This window comes from Cryptomeria japonica, unplaced genomic scaffold (genome assembly GCF_030272615.1).
Source record: "Cryptomeria japonica unplaced genomic scaffold, Sugi_1.0 HiC_scaffold_258, whole genome shotgun sequence".
Lineage (NCBI taxonomy): Eukaryota > Viridiplantae > Streptophyta > Pinopsida > Cupressales > Cupressaceae > Cryptomeria > Cryptomeria japonica.
Genome location: NW_026729080.1, coordinates 10,001 through 25,000, shown reverse-complemented (window position 1 = coordinate 25,000; position 15,000 = coordinate 10,001). Strand labels below are relative to the sequence as shown.

The following is a 15,000-nucleotide window of genomic DNA, read 5'->3' as shown; positions in this document are numbered from 1 at the left end:
CTCGACCCCGTATACAAGCTTTTTTGCCTCGAAGAGTTCGTCGGAGACGAAGAAGCAACCTTCAGTGCAACCGTAGCACTCTTTTGTGCAACCGCCCAAACAACGCCCCCTCTACCCTCTGTCGAAACACTCGGCATTGCTGCTCCCTAAGGTGAGCTTCTCCTCATAGGCAATTCCGCTCTTATCCGGTCACGTTTGTGTGCCCGAATTTCGCAAGGCAACCTCCATGGGACATGGAAAAGACTCGAGAAGAGAGCTCGCTCACGGGAGAGAGAAGCCAAGGAGACCACGAGAGTGCTGAGAGTGGGACAGCGCTGAATAGGCGGGAGAAGCCTGCGCGTATAAACGGAGATATATATCCAATTGCAACGAAGGAACGTGCCAAAGATCGAGAACAATGGCAGAAATGCTAGTAACGTGCACTTCGGGACCAACGCATCACCGGAAGACAACCGCCAAACATCGAAAGAGTCGCGATGCTCCGCAACCTACGTGCAAAGCGGTCGCACACCGGGTAAGGGAGTGAGAGCCCCAAACATAGCTGGGCGAGGCGCTCACTCCGCTCTTTAATATCTCGTTAATACCGCCAAGGAAATGGCACAAGCACACACACACAAGCATCCTCGGAAGAGGACAGTTCGAGTGACAGGTCAAATCCAAGAGTTCCGAAGACTACCTCCAGGAACAATCGGGAACAAGACCGATTACAAGTCGTCGAGTCTGTTACTGGGCGAACACGAGATGCGCACAGGAAATCGATCAGCCCTCACAATGGCCCAAGGCCAGAGATCGGACTGCTACGATTTACCCCAACAATCATCGTGCCACTCTTCGCAAAGAGGTGATAGACGCCAACGAGCCCGCGCATAGCAATCGAGGTGTAAAAAGGGCGTTGAAGGCAGGAAGCCTGGACGAAAGAGGCTACGAGGTCACCTCGAAGCGGTCTAAGAATCGGGCGCACTTGGGGCGACTACCAGTGCCAACCCCTTATCCCGCGGTGCGTCCGACACACAGAAATTTCCAAGGCGGCCAAGGAGCCTCCCCGCATAGCAATCGGGGTGTGAGGTTACGGATGCAGCATTGATAGCAATCGAGGTGGGAGGCGAAGGATGCAGAAGTGAGAGCCGAGGGATGTAGCAGAGATAGCAATCGGGGTGTGTGATGCAGAAGAGATAGCAATCGAGGTGTGCGGTGGGAAGGGCCCAGCAGCCAGAATGCATGAAGCGACGGATGAAGCAGTGATGACAACCGGGCTGTGAGGAGAGGAGGGATGCAGCCAAGAAAGCAATCAGGGCTCGAGGCAAGGGATGCATCAAGGATAGCAATCATGTTGTGAGGCGAGATTCCAAAGGCTAAACGTGAGAGGCTGCAGGGTCGACTCAGAGAGGTCTATGCATGTGAGAGGCTGAAAGCAAGGTCAACTCGGAGCGGTCTATGCATCGGGCGCGCTTGGGGCGACTACCAGTGCCAACCCCTTATCCCGCGACGCGTCCGACAAAGAGAACGTTCCAAGGCGGCAGAGGAGGTTACCAGCCGAAGGATGCAGTAGCAATAACAGGTATAGTTCCGCGGCGGCCGAGAAGACTCACCGCATAGGAATCGGGATGCGAGGCGAGGGATGCGGCGGGAAGGCCCCGACGGCTAAACGGAAGAGGCTGCAGGGCCGCCTCGGAATGGTCCAAGCATCGGACGCGATTGGGACGACTACCAGTGCCAACCCCTTATCCCGCGATGCGTCCGATACACAGATAGTTCCAAGGCGGCCGAGGAGCCTCACCGCATATCAATCGGGGTGCGAGGCGAGGGATGGGGCGGGAAGGCCCCAACGGCTAGACGGAAGAGGCTTCAGGGCCACCTCGGAATGCTCCAAGCATCGGACGCGCTTGGGGCGACTACCAGTGCCAACCCCTTATCCCGCGATGCGTCCGATACACAGATGGTTCCAAGGCGGCCGAGGAGCCTCACCGCATAGCAATCGGGGGTGCGAGGCGAGGGATGGGGCGGGAAGGCCCCAACGGCTAGACGGAAGAGGCTTCAGGGCCGCCTCGGAATGGTCCAAGCATCGGACGCGCTTGGGGCGACTACCAGTGACAACCCCTCATCCCGCGATGCGTCCGATACGAAGATGGTTCCAAGGCGGCCGAGGAGCCTCACCGCATAGCAATCGGGGTGCGAGGTGGGGGATGCGGCGAGATGGCCCCAACGGCTAGACGGAAGAGGCCACAGGGCCGCGTCGGAATAGTCCAAGCATCGGACGCGCTTGGGGCGACTACCAGTGACAACCCCTTATCCCGCGATGCGTCCGATACGAAGATAGTTCCAAGGCGGCCGAGGAGCCTCACCGCATAGCAATCCGGGTGCGAGGTGGGGGATGCGGCGAGATGGCCCCAACGGCTAGACGGAAGAGGCTGCAGGGCCGCCTCGGAATAGTCCAAGCATCGGACGCGCTTGGGGCGACTACCAGTGACAACCCCTTATCCCGCGATGCTTCCGATACGAAGACAGTTCCAAGGCGGCCGAGGAGCCTCACCGCATAGCAATGGGGGTGCGAGGTGAGGGATGCGGCGAGATGGCCCCAACGGCTAGACGGAAGAGGCCACAGGGCCGCCTCGGAATAGTCCAAGCATCGGACGCGCTTGGGGCGACTACCAGTGACAACCCCTTATCCCGCGATGCATCCGATACGAAGATAGTTCCCAGGCGGCCGAGGAGCCTCACCGCATAGCAATCGGGGTGCGAGGCGAGGGATGCGGCGAGATGGCCCCAAAGGGTAGACGGAAGAGGCTGCGGGGCCGCCTCGGAATAGTCCAAGCATCGAACGCGCTTGGGGCGACTACCACTGCCAACCCCTTATCCCGCGATGCGTCCGATACACAGATAGTTCCGAGGCGGCCGAGGAGCTGGGGGATGCGGCGAGATGGCCCCAACGGCTAGACGGAAGAGGCTGCAGGGCCGCCTCGGAATAGTCCAAGCATCGGACGCGCTTGGGGCGACTACCAGTGACAACCCCTTATCCCGCGATGCGTCCGATACACAGATAGTTCCGAGGCGGCCAAGGAGCCTCACCGCATAGCAATCGTGGTGCGAGGTGGGGGATGCAGCGAGATGGCCCCAACGGCTAGACGGAAGAGGCTGCAGGGCCGCCTCGGAATGGTCCAAGCATCGGACGCGCTTGGGGCGACTACCACTGCCAACCCCTTATCCCGCGATGCGTCCGATACACAGATAGTTCCAAGGCGGCCGAGGAGCCTCACCGAATAGCAATCGGGGTGCGAGGCGAGGGATGCGGCGAGAAAGCCCCAACGGCTAGAGGGAAGAGGCTTCAGGTCCGCCTCGGAATGGTCCAAGCATCGGACGCGCTTGGGGCGACTACCAGTGACAACCCCTTATCCCGCGACGCGTCCGATACACAGATAGTTCCAAGGCGGCCGAGGAGCCTCACCGCATAGCAATCGGGGTGCGAGGCGAGGGATGCGGCGAGAAGGACCCAACGGCTAGACGGAAGAGGCTTCAGGGCCGCCTCGGAATGGTCCAAGCATCGGACGCGCTTGGGGCGACTACCAGTGACAACCCCTTATCCCGCGACGCGTCCGATACACAGATAGTTCCAAGGCGGCCGAGGAGCCTCACCGCATAGCAATCGGGGTGCGAGGCGAGGGATGCGGCGAGAAGGACCCAACGGCTAGACGGAAGAGGCTTCAGGTCCGCCTCGGAATGGTCCAAGCATCGGACGCGCTTGGGGCGACTACCAGTGACAACCCCTTATCCCGCGACGCGTCCGATACACAGATAGTTCCAAGGCGGCCGAGGAGCCTCACCGCATAGCAATCGGGGTGCGAGGCGAGGGATGCGGCGAGAAGGACCCAACGGCTAGACGGAAGAGGCTTCAGGGCCGCCTCGGAATGGTCCAAGCATCGGACGCGCTTGGGGCGACTACCAGTGACAACCCCTTATCCCGCGATGCGTCCGATACACAGATAGTTCCAAGGCGGCCGAGGAGCCTCACCGCATAGCAATCGGGGTGCGAGGCGAGGGATGCGGCGAGAAGGACCCAACGGCTAGACGGAAGAGGCTTCAGGGCCGCCTCGGAATGGTCCAAGCATCGGACGCGCTTGGGGCGACTACCAGTGACAACCCCTTATCCCGCGACGCGTCCGATACACAGATAGTTCCAAGGCGGCCGAGGAGCCTCACCGCATAGCAATCGGGGTGCGAGGCGAGGGATGCGGCAAGAAGGACCCAACGGCTAGACGGAAGAGGCTTCAGGGCCGCCTCGGAATGGTCCAAGCATCGGACGCGCTTGGGGCGACTACCAGTGACAACCCCTTATCCCGCGACGCGTCCGATACACAGATAGTTCCAAGGCAGCCGAGGAGCCTCACCGCATAGCAATCGGGGTGCGAGGCGAGGGATGCGGCGAGAAGGACCCAACGGCTAGACGGAAGAGGCTTCAGGTCCGCCTCGGAATGGTCCAAGCATCGGACGCGCTTGGGGCGACTACCAGTGACAACCCCTTATCCCGCGACGCGTCCGATACACAGATAGTTCCAAGGCGGCCGAGGAGCCTCACCGCATAGCAATCGGGGTGCGAGGCGAGGGATGCGGCGAGAAGGACCCAACGGCTAGACGGAAGAGGCTTCAGGGCCGCCTCGGAATGGTCCAAGCATCGGACGCGCTTGGGGCGACTACCAGTGACAACCCCTTATCCCGCGACGCGTCCGATACACAGATAGTTCCAAGGCGGCCGAGGAGCCTCACCGCATAGCAATCGGGGTGCGAGGCGAGGGATGCGGCGAGAAGGACCCAACGGCTAGACGGAAGAGGCTTCAGGGCCGCCTCGGAATGGTCCAAGCATCGGACGCGCTTGGGGCGACTACCAGTGACAACCCCTTATCCCGCGATGCGTCCGATACACAGATAGTTCCAAGGCGGCCGAGGAGCCTCACCGCATAGCAATCGGGGTGCGAGGCGAGGGATGCGGCGAGAAGGACCCAACGGCTAGACGGAAGAGGCTTCAGGGCCGCCTCGGAATGGTCCAAGCATCGGACGCGCTTGGGGCGACTACCAGTGACAACCCCTTATCCCGCGACGCGTCCGATACACAGATAGTTCCAAGGCGGCCGAGGAGCCTCACCGCATAGCAATCGGGGTGCGAGGCGAGGGATGCGGCGAGAAGGACCCAACGGCTAGACGGAAGAGGCTTCAGGGCCGCCTCGGAATGGTCCAAGCATCGGACGCGCTTGGGGCGACTACCAGTGACAACCCCTTATCCCGCGACGCGTCCGATACACAGATAGTTCCAAGGCGGCCGAGGAGCCTCACCGCATAGCAATCGGGGTGCGAGGCGAGGGATGCGGCGAGAAGGACCCAACGGCTAGACGGAAGAGGCTTCAGGGCCGCCTCGGAATGGTCCAAGCATCGGACGCGCTTGGGGCGACTACCAGTGACAACCCCTTATCCCGCGACGCGTCCGATACACAGATAGTTCCAAGGCGGCCGAGGAGCCTCACCGCATAGCAATCGGGGTGCGAGGCGAGGGATGCGGCGAGAAGGACCCAACGGCTAGACGGAAGAGGCTTCAGGGCCGCCTGGGAATGGTCCATGCATCGCACGCGCTTGGGGCGACTACCAGTGACAACCCCTTATCCCGCGACGCGTCCGATACACAGATAGTTCCAAGGCGGCCGAGGAGCCTCACCGCATAGCAATCGGGGTGCGAGGCGAGGGATGCGGCGAGAAGGACCCAACGGCTAGACGGAAGAGGCTTCAGGGCCGCCTCGGAATGGTCCAAGCATCGGACGCGCTTGGGGCGACTACCAGTGACAACCCCTTATCCCGCGACGCGTCCGATACACAGATAGTTCCAAGGCGGCCGAGGAGCCTCACCGCATAGCAATCGGGGTGCGAGTCGAGGGATGCGGCGAGAAGGACCCAACGGCTAGACGGAAGAGGCTTCAGGGCCGCCTCGGAATGGTCCAAGCATCGGACGCGCTTGGGGCGACTACCAGTGACAACCCCTTATCCCGCGATGCGTCTGATACACAGATAGTTCCAAGGCGGCCGAGGAGCCTCACCGCATAGCAATCGGGGTGCGAGGCAAGGGATGCGGCGAGAAGGACCCAACGGCTAGACGGAAGAGGCTTCAGGGCCGCCTCGGAATGGTCCAAGCATCGGACGCGCTTGGGGCGACTACCGTTGCCAACCCCTTATCCCGCGATGCGTCTGATACACAGATAGTTCCGAGGCGGCCGAGGAGCCTCACCGCATAGCAATCGGGTTGCGAGGCAGATTATTGGGAAGGGAACCCCCTGGGATGCGGCTCAAGCAGTGCCCAAAGGGACTGGAATGCGGAATCACATCGAGAGACCCAAATGCTATACGAGGGCTCAAATCGAATTATCGATTTGGCCACGACATGGACGCATCGGAACGACTACCTTTGCCGAACCACTCGCAATTGCATCCATACCGAAACCAATAGACATTTCCGTTAGAGCCCTCGCATAGCATTCGGGAATCTCGCATGCCCCTCTAAATCGACCAATGCTGGCGCTCAACGAAAATCCGAGCGCTACCACCGTTCGAGCGCCAGCATTGGTCGAGTTAGAGGGGCACGGGGGAGAATGCTCCAGTCAACACCTCCCCTATATAAGTTATTTGTCCGATTCTCGCACAACCGTAGTCTGCCTCGTCGAATCAAACAACGGTCCCAGATTCCGACTTCCGTTCCGTAGAGACCCAAAAGCTAGATGGAGGCTCGCAAGAAAGAGAGTCGGCGCATAGCAATCGGGTTTCTCGAACGTTTAGGGACCGAGCTCACTTGCGGATAGGGCAAAATCCGCCAAGCAACCCAAAAGCTAGACGGGGGCTCGAATCGAATCGCCTAGGCGGCCACAACAACGACGTGTTGGATCGACTACCAGTGCCAAACCATTCAGCAAGACTAGTCTGTGTCGAGGCCGGATAGAGATTCTCAGAGAGCGCCCGTATAGCATTTAGGAGACCTGCCGCGTCCCTCACACTCGACAAATGGTGGTGCACGTTTATAAATCCGAGCGATCCCAACCCTTTCAAGCACCAACATCGGTCGAGATAGAGGGGCACGGAGGGGGCTGCGTGAGACAACACAGTCCCCTATATAAGTTATTTGTCCGATTCTCACACATCCGAAGAATGGTCATCAAATCGGACAACAGCCCAAACTTCCGACTTCCGTCCCAGAAAGCCCAAGAGCTATCTAAAACGTTCATGGCCGGAACTCGATCGCGGCTATACCAGTCCGCCAAGCAACCCAAAAGCTAGACTGGAGCTCTAGTCGAATCACCTCTGTGGCCATTGCAAGGACGTGTTGGAGCGACTACCATTGCCGAACCATTCCGCAGGTCGAGTCCATACCAAGGCCGCATAGAGATTCACGATGAGCTCCTGCATAGCAATCAGGAGACTTGCCGTGTCCATCACAATCGATAAATCCTGGTGCAAGATTTTTGCATCCGAGCGCTCCAACCAGTCGAGCACCAGCATCAATCGACATAAACGGGCACGGGGGGAGGATGCTCGAGAACACTACCTCCCCTATATAAGTTATTTGTCCGATTCTCAAGCAGCCGAAGTCTGGTCATCGAATCGGGTCAAAGACCACAACTTCCGACTTTACCCACAATGCAAGTCATCGAATCGAACATCGGCCCCCGAGTCGGACTCCATGCGTATGTCAGGTCATCGGACCCAAATTCCGCCTTCCTGCGCATGGCGGGCCATCAATATCAACTCGGTCATCGGACCCAAACTCCGCCTTTCTGCGCATGGCACGCCTTCAAATCGGTCATCGGACCCAAATTCCGCCTTCCTGTGCATGGCGGGCCATCAACATCAACTCGGTCATCGGACCCAAATTCCGCCTTTCTGCGCATGGCACGCCATCAACTCGGTCATCGGACCCAAATTCCGCCTTCCTGCGCATGGCAGGTCATCGGACACAAATTCAGACCTCGCCAATATGCCTACGTATCGAATCGGTCATCGGACCCAACTTCCGACTTCATCCATACTGTAGGGTCTTTGAGGTTGGCGCGGTGCGCTCAACCCGGGGAGTCGACCCATCGAAGCATACACCTCCCCTATATAAGCTATTTGTCCGATTCCCACACCTGTGTAGTTTGCACCTCTGACCAGGACATCGACCCCAACTTCCGAACTCGACTGCAACGACGGCACCAGCGCCTTGGTGCGCACCTTGCGACGCACAGTCCCAACATTCGCCTTCCTGCACATGGCAGGTCATCGGACCCAAATTCCGACCTCGCGAGTATGCCTACATATCGAATCGGTCATCGGACACAACTTCCGACTTCATCCATACCGTAGGGTCTTTGAGGTTGGCGCGGTGCGCTCAACCCGGGGAGTCGACCCAACGAAGCATACACCTCCCCTATATAAGCTATTTGTCCGATTCCCACACCTGTGTAGTTTGCACCTCCGATCAGGACATCGACCCCAACTTCCGAACTCGCCTGCAACGACCGAACCAGCGCCTTGGTGCGCACCTTGCAACGCACAGTGCCAACATTCGCCTTCCTGCACATGGCAGGTCATCGGACCCAAATTCCGACCTCGCGAGTATGCCTACATATCGAATCGGTCATCGGACCCAACTTCCGACTTCATCCATACCGTAGGGTCTTTGAGGTTGGCGCGGTGCGCTCAACCCGGGGAGTCGACCCAACGAAGCATACACCTCCCCTATATAAGCTATTTGTCCGATTCCCACACCTGTGTAGCTTGCACCTCCGATCAGGACATCGACCCCAACTTCCGAACTCGACTAAAAAGACCGCACCAGCACCTTGGTGTGCACCTTGCAACGCACAGTGCCAACATTCGCCTTCCTGCACATGGCAGGTCATCGGACCCAAATTCCGACCTCATGAGCATACCTACTAATCGAATCGGTCATCGGACCCAACTTCCGACTTCATCCATACCGTAGGGTCTTTGAGGTTGGCGCGGTGCGCTCAACCTGGGGAGTCGACCCATCGAAGCATACACCTCCCCTATATAAGCTATTTGTCCGATTCCGACACCTGTGTAGTTTGCACCTCCGCTCAGGACATCGACCCCAACTTCCGAACTCGCCTGCAACGACCGAACCAGCGCCTTGGTGCGCACCAAAAGTGCGCACTTTTGGAGGGCACTTTTGTGCGCTCCAAAGGTGCGCACTTTTGGAGGGCACTTTTGTGCGCTCCAAAGGTGCGCACTTTTGGAGGGCACTTTTTGGAGGGCACTTTTGTGCGCTCCAAAGGTGCGCACTTTTGGAGGGCACTTTTTGGAGGGCACTTTTCTGCGCTCCAAAGGTGCGCACTTTTGGAGGGCACTTTTTGGAGGGCACTTTTCTGCGCTCCAAAGGTGCGCACTTTTGGAGGGCACTTTTTGGAGGGCACTTTTCTGCGCTCCAAAGGTGCGCACTTTTGGAGGGCACTTTTTGGAGGGCACTTTTCTGCGCTCCAAAGGTGCGCACTTTTGGAGGGCACTTTTGTGCACTCCAAAGGTGCACACTTTTGGAGGGCACTTTTTGGAGGGCACTTTTCTGCACTCCAAAGGTGCGCACTTTTGGAGGGCACTTTTTGGAGGGCACTTTTGTGCGCTCCAAAGGTGCGCACTTTTGGAGGGCACTTTTTGGAGGGCACTTTTGTGCGCTCCAAAGGTGCGCACTTTTGGAGGGCACTTTTGTGCACTCCAAAGGTGCGCACTTTTGGAGGGCACTTTTCCTGCGCTCCAAAGGTGCACACCTAGGTGAGCACCTTCGACCACACCTTGTAGCACACCAAACTCTGACTTTCGACTTCATCCGCAATGCAGGGTCTTTGAGGTTGGCGCAATGCGCACAACCAGGGGAGTCGACCCATCAAACCCAACACCTCCCCTATATAAGCTATTTGTCTGATTCTCATACATGCGTAGCCTGCAGGAGCAATTAGGACATCGACCCCAACTTTCGGCTTCTAAACGAAAACAAGGTCTTTGAGGTTGGTGTAATGCGAACAACTAGGGGAGTCAACCCATCAAACCCAACACCTCCCCTATATAAGCTATTTGTCTGATTCTCATACATGTGTAGTCTACAGGAGCAATTAGGACATCGACCCCAACTTTTGACTTCTTAACGAAAACAAGGTCTTTGAGGTTGACGTAATGCGCACAACCAGGGGAGTCGACCCATCAAACCCAACACCTCCCCTATATAAGCTATTTGTCCGATTCTCATACATGTGTAGCCTACAGGAGCCATTAGGACATTGACCCCAACTTTTGACTTCTTAACGAAAACAAGGTCTTTGAGGTTGGCGTAATGCGCACAACCAAGGGAGTTGACCCATCAAACCCAACACCTCCCCTATATAAGCTATTTGTCTGATTCTCATACATGTGTAGCCTGCAACAACGATTAGGACATCCACCCCAACTTCTGAATTCGTCTGCGTTGACCGCACCAAAGGTGCACGCCTTGGTGCTCACCAAAATCCGACTTCCGACTTCTTCTGCTATGCGGGGTCTTTGAGGTTGGCGCAGTGCGCACAACCAGGGGAGTCAACCCACCGAATGCAACACCTCCCCTATATAAGCTATTTGTCTGATTCTCATACATGCGTAGACTGCAGCAATGATTAGGACATCCACCCCAACTTTTGACTTCTTAAACAAGACAGGGTCTTTGAAGTTGGTGCAGTGCACACAACCAGGGGAGTCGACCCATCAAACGCAACACCTCCCCTATATAAAGCTATTTGTCCGATTCTCATACGTGTAGTCTGCAGCAGCGATTAGGACATCGACCCCAACTTCCGAATTCGTTTGCATTGACCGCACCAAAGGTGCACGCCTTGGTGTGCACCTTGGAGTGCACTTTGGTGCTCACCTCGGTGCACACTTTGGTGTGCACCTCGGTGTGCACCAAAGGTGCGCACCTTGGAGCGCACCAAAGGTGTACACTTTGGAGCGCACCACATAGGGTCTTTGAGAGGTTGGCGCAGTGCGCACACCAAGGTGGGTGTTGAGGTGCGTGCCGAGGTGGGTGGGTGCTAGGGTGCGCTCCATGGTGGGTGCCAGGGTGGGTGCGTGCTAGGGTGGATTCCAAAGAGGGTCATAGGGTGGGTGCCAAGGTGGGTTGGTGATATAGTGGGTTCAAAGGTGGGTACTAGGGTGGGTTCCAAGGTGGGTCACAAGTTGGGTGCCAGGATGCGTGGGTGTTAGGTTGGGTGCCAAGGTGGGCTCCTGCGTGGGTGGGTGCTAGGGTGGGTTTCAAGGTGGACGCGAGGGCGGGTGCCAAGGTGGGTAACAAGTTGGGTGTTAGGATGGGTGAGTGCTAGAGTGGGTGCCAAGGTGGGTGGGTGCTAAGGTGGATGCCAAGGTGGTTCACAGGGTGGGTGGGTTCTAGGGTGAGTTCCAAGGTGGGTCACAGGTTTAGTGCTAGGGTGCGTGTCAAGGCGGGTGTCGAGGTGCCTGGGTGCTAGGGTGTGGATGCCAATGTGGGTCATAGGGTGGGTACTAGGGTGGGCTGCAATGTGGGTGCCAAGGTGGGTAACATGCTCGGTTGGTTCTAAATTGGGTGTCAGGGTGGGTGTGCACCCACCTTGCCCGAGGTGGGTGCCAAGGTGCCAGTGTGGGTGGGTGCTAAGGTGGATGCCAAGGTGGGTGAGAAGGTGGGTGATAGGTTGAGTGGTAGGATGGGTGGGTGCCAAGATGGGTCACAGGGTGGGTGCAAGGGTGGGTAGGTGCTAGGGTTGGTGTCAGGGTGGGTGGGTGCTAGGTTGGGTTCCAAGGTGGGTGCGAGGGTGAGTGTCAAGGTGGGTCACAGGTTAGGTGCTAGGATGGGTGAGTGCTAGGGTGCAAAGGTGCCAGGGTGGGTGCTAGGATGGGTCGATGCTAGGGTGAGTGGCAAGGTGGGTCCACAAGTGTCAAGGTGGGTGCCGAGGTGGGTGCCAACTTGGGTTCCAAGGTGGGTGCCAAGTGGGCGACTGCTATGGTGGATGCCAAGGTGGGTCACGGGGTGGGTGCCAAGTTGCTAGGTTGTGTTCCAAGGTGGGTGCCAACGTGGCTGCTAGGGTGCGTGGGTTAAAGGGTGTGTCACAACGTGGGTGCCAGGATGGGTGCGCACCCACACTGGCCAAGACGGGTGCAAGGTTGGGTTCCAAGCCCGGTCACAGGCTGGGTGCTAGGATGGGTGGGTGCCAAGGTGGGCACCAGGGTGGGTGCACCCACCCTGGCCAAGGTGGGTCACGGGGTGGGTCCTAGGGTGGGTAACAGGGTGGGTACTAAGGTGCGTGCCAAGGTGGGTCATGGGGTGGGTGCCAAGGTGGGCACCAGGGTGGGTGTGCACCAACCCTAGCCAGGGTAGGTCACGGGGTGGTTGTCGGGGTGGGCGTCAAGGAGCCAAGGTGGGTGGCAAGTAGCCAAGTTGCGTGCCAAGGTGGGTGTCGGGGTGGGTGCCAAGGATCCAAGGTGGGTGCCAAGGAACCAAGGTGGGTGTCTGGGTGGGTGCCGAGGTGGGAGCCAGGGTGGGTCCCAAGGTGAGTGCAAAGGTGGGTGCCAGGGTCAAGGTGAGTGCCAATGTGGGTTCCAAGGTGCCAGGGTCAGGGTGAGTGCCAATGTGGGTTCAAAGGTGCTAAGTTGGGTGCGAGGTTGGGTGCGAGGGTGGGTGGGTGCCAAGGTGTGCTAGGTGGAAGCCCGGGTGGGTCGGCATCCCATGGGTGTCGAGTTGGGTGCCTGATGGGTGCTTCTTGTCAAGTTTTAGTCGTCGGGACTCATTTCGAGCCTTAGAGGTCGTTTCTTGTCCGGTTGCCCTGTCTTCGACCTGGGAACCCAATTTTGGTCCTCGGGTCCCATTTTTTTTTGTCTCGCATCCCACTTTTGGCCTGTGGCCTTTTCGGGGTCGATTCTCGTTTTGGGCATCAGAGCATGTTTCTTCTCCTAAAACCCAATATTTGTTTATTAAGTCTCGGAACACATTTTTGTTCTCGTGGACCCATCATGGGTCTTGGAACGCATTTGTGGTCCTTGGGTCCCATTTTGCATCCCGAAACTTGTGTTTTGGTGCTTGATCCCTATTTTGGGTGCCCACCTTGCACCAAGTGCGCACCCGGGGCAAACCGAGCGCCTTGGTGCACCGGGGCAAGATCGAGCGTGCACCCGAGGCGCCCCGAACATGCACCAAGGTGCACTCGGCCCACATGTGAGCGCAGGTCGTTGCGCCCGAGGTGGTGTGTGGGCACCGCGTTGCAGACGGGACACTGCACGCACACGACGCCCCGTCCAGGTGCACGCACGTAGGCCGGGCCGGGTGCACACCCGACGCCCTAGCAAGGTGCGCGCACCCGGGCAGGGCTCACACTTGGCGAACGGGGCGCACTTCGCGAGGGAGGGTGTGCACCTCGACGGGGGTGGGTGGCCGGGGTGGATTCGCACGTGGGTCGCGGTTTGCTAAGTACACACTGCGACAAGCTCATAACGGGTGCGATCATACCAGCGTTAGTGCACCGGATCCCATCAGAACTCCGCAGTTAAGCGCGCTTGGGCCGGAGTAGTACTGGGATGGGTGACCTCCCGGGAAGTCCCGGTGTTGCACCCTTTTTTAGTTTTTCGCCGGGCGTCGCAATGCTATTTGAATAAACCTTTTGCCCGTTTGCGTTCTCGTCGGGGCCGGGCCGGGCCGGGGTGCGCTGCCCGCACTACCGCGCGCGCGGGGGCGACACCGAGCGCGCACCCGAGGCGCCCCGAGCACACAGGCCACGGTGCAACCCGGGCGTTGTGCGCGCACCCCGGTGCGCCCGAGGTGCTGCGCGCGCACCCAGGTGAAATCGGTGTGCACCTCGGCCAGTGCGCGCTCGGTCGAGTCGCGCACGTTGGCCAAGGTGCACGGTGATGTTTCTTACTCTAAGGTTCCGCACCAGACGCCCGGGACAGGTGAGCGAAGCTGGGCGGGGCCGGGTGCGCGGCCGGGGCAGGTGCACGCAGCTAGAGAGAGCTTTGGAGCACACCAGAGGTGCGCACCTTGGAGCACACTTCGGAGCGCACCAATGATGCGCTCCATTCAAAAGTTTCCTGAAAAGGCAAAAAAAGTTGAGATTATAGAATTTCCCACTTGAGAGATTGTAAAAAAAAAAAATTTAAAATGAAGGAAACGCGGGTGCCAAGGTGTGCGCGCCCGGGTGCGCAGCCCAGCCAAGGTGTGCGCACCAAGGCGCCCACCCTGGCGAAGGTGCACGCAAGGTGCGCACCCGAGGCAAACCGGACAATTAACCCAACTTTCGACTTCGCGCGCACCTGCGCACCTTGGAGCGCACTTCGGAGCGCTCCTTGGTGCGCACCAATCTTGGGCACCTCGGAGTGCACCATGGCGCCCACCAAGGTGCGCACCCGGGGCAAACCGAGCTCCGACTTCGTGCGCACCTTGGAGCGCACGAAAGGTGCGCACCATGGCGCCCACCAAGGTGCGCAGCCCAGCCAAGGCGTGCGCATCAAGGTGCGCACCCTGGCGAAGGTGCGCACCCGGGGCAAACCGAGCTCCGACTTCGTGCGCACCTTGGAGCGCACAAAGGGTGCGCAACCCAGCCAAGGTGTGCGCACCCCGGGCAAACCGAGCTCCGAATCGTGCGCACCTTGGAGCACACTTCGGAGCCCTCCTTGGTGCGCACCGATGTTGCGCACCTCGAAGCGCACCCGGGGAAAACAATGCAATTAACCCGACTTTCGACTTCGTGGGCACCTCGGAGCGCTCTCGGGTTCGCACCTCGGAGCACACCGAGGTGCGCACCTTTGATGCGCTGCCTTCACCAATTTCCAGAAAAGGCAAGAAAACATTGAGAAGGTGTGCGCACCGAGGTGCCCACCCTGGCGAAGGTGCACGCGAGGTGCGCACCCGGGGCAAACCGGGCTCCGACTTCGTGCACGCCATGCTGCGCACCTTGGAGGGCCATGGTGCGCACCTTGGAGCACACTTCGGAG

General features: G+C 58.9%; 1 non-coding gene across 1 annotated transcript; it reads left to right on the top strand.

Annotated features, from left to right (window-relative positions):
- Window positions 1–13,505: 13,505 nt before the first annotated feature.
- On the top strand, window positions 13,506–13,624 carry LOC131869677 (5S ribosomal RNA). Its single transcript, XR_009368056.1, has one exon. It is a non-coding gene; the product is annotated as a 5S ribosomal RNA (ribosomal RNA).
- The last annotated feature ends 1,376 nt before the right edge of the window (window positions 13,625–15,000 follow it).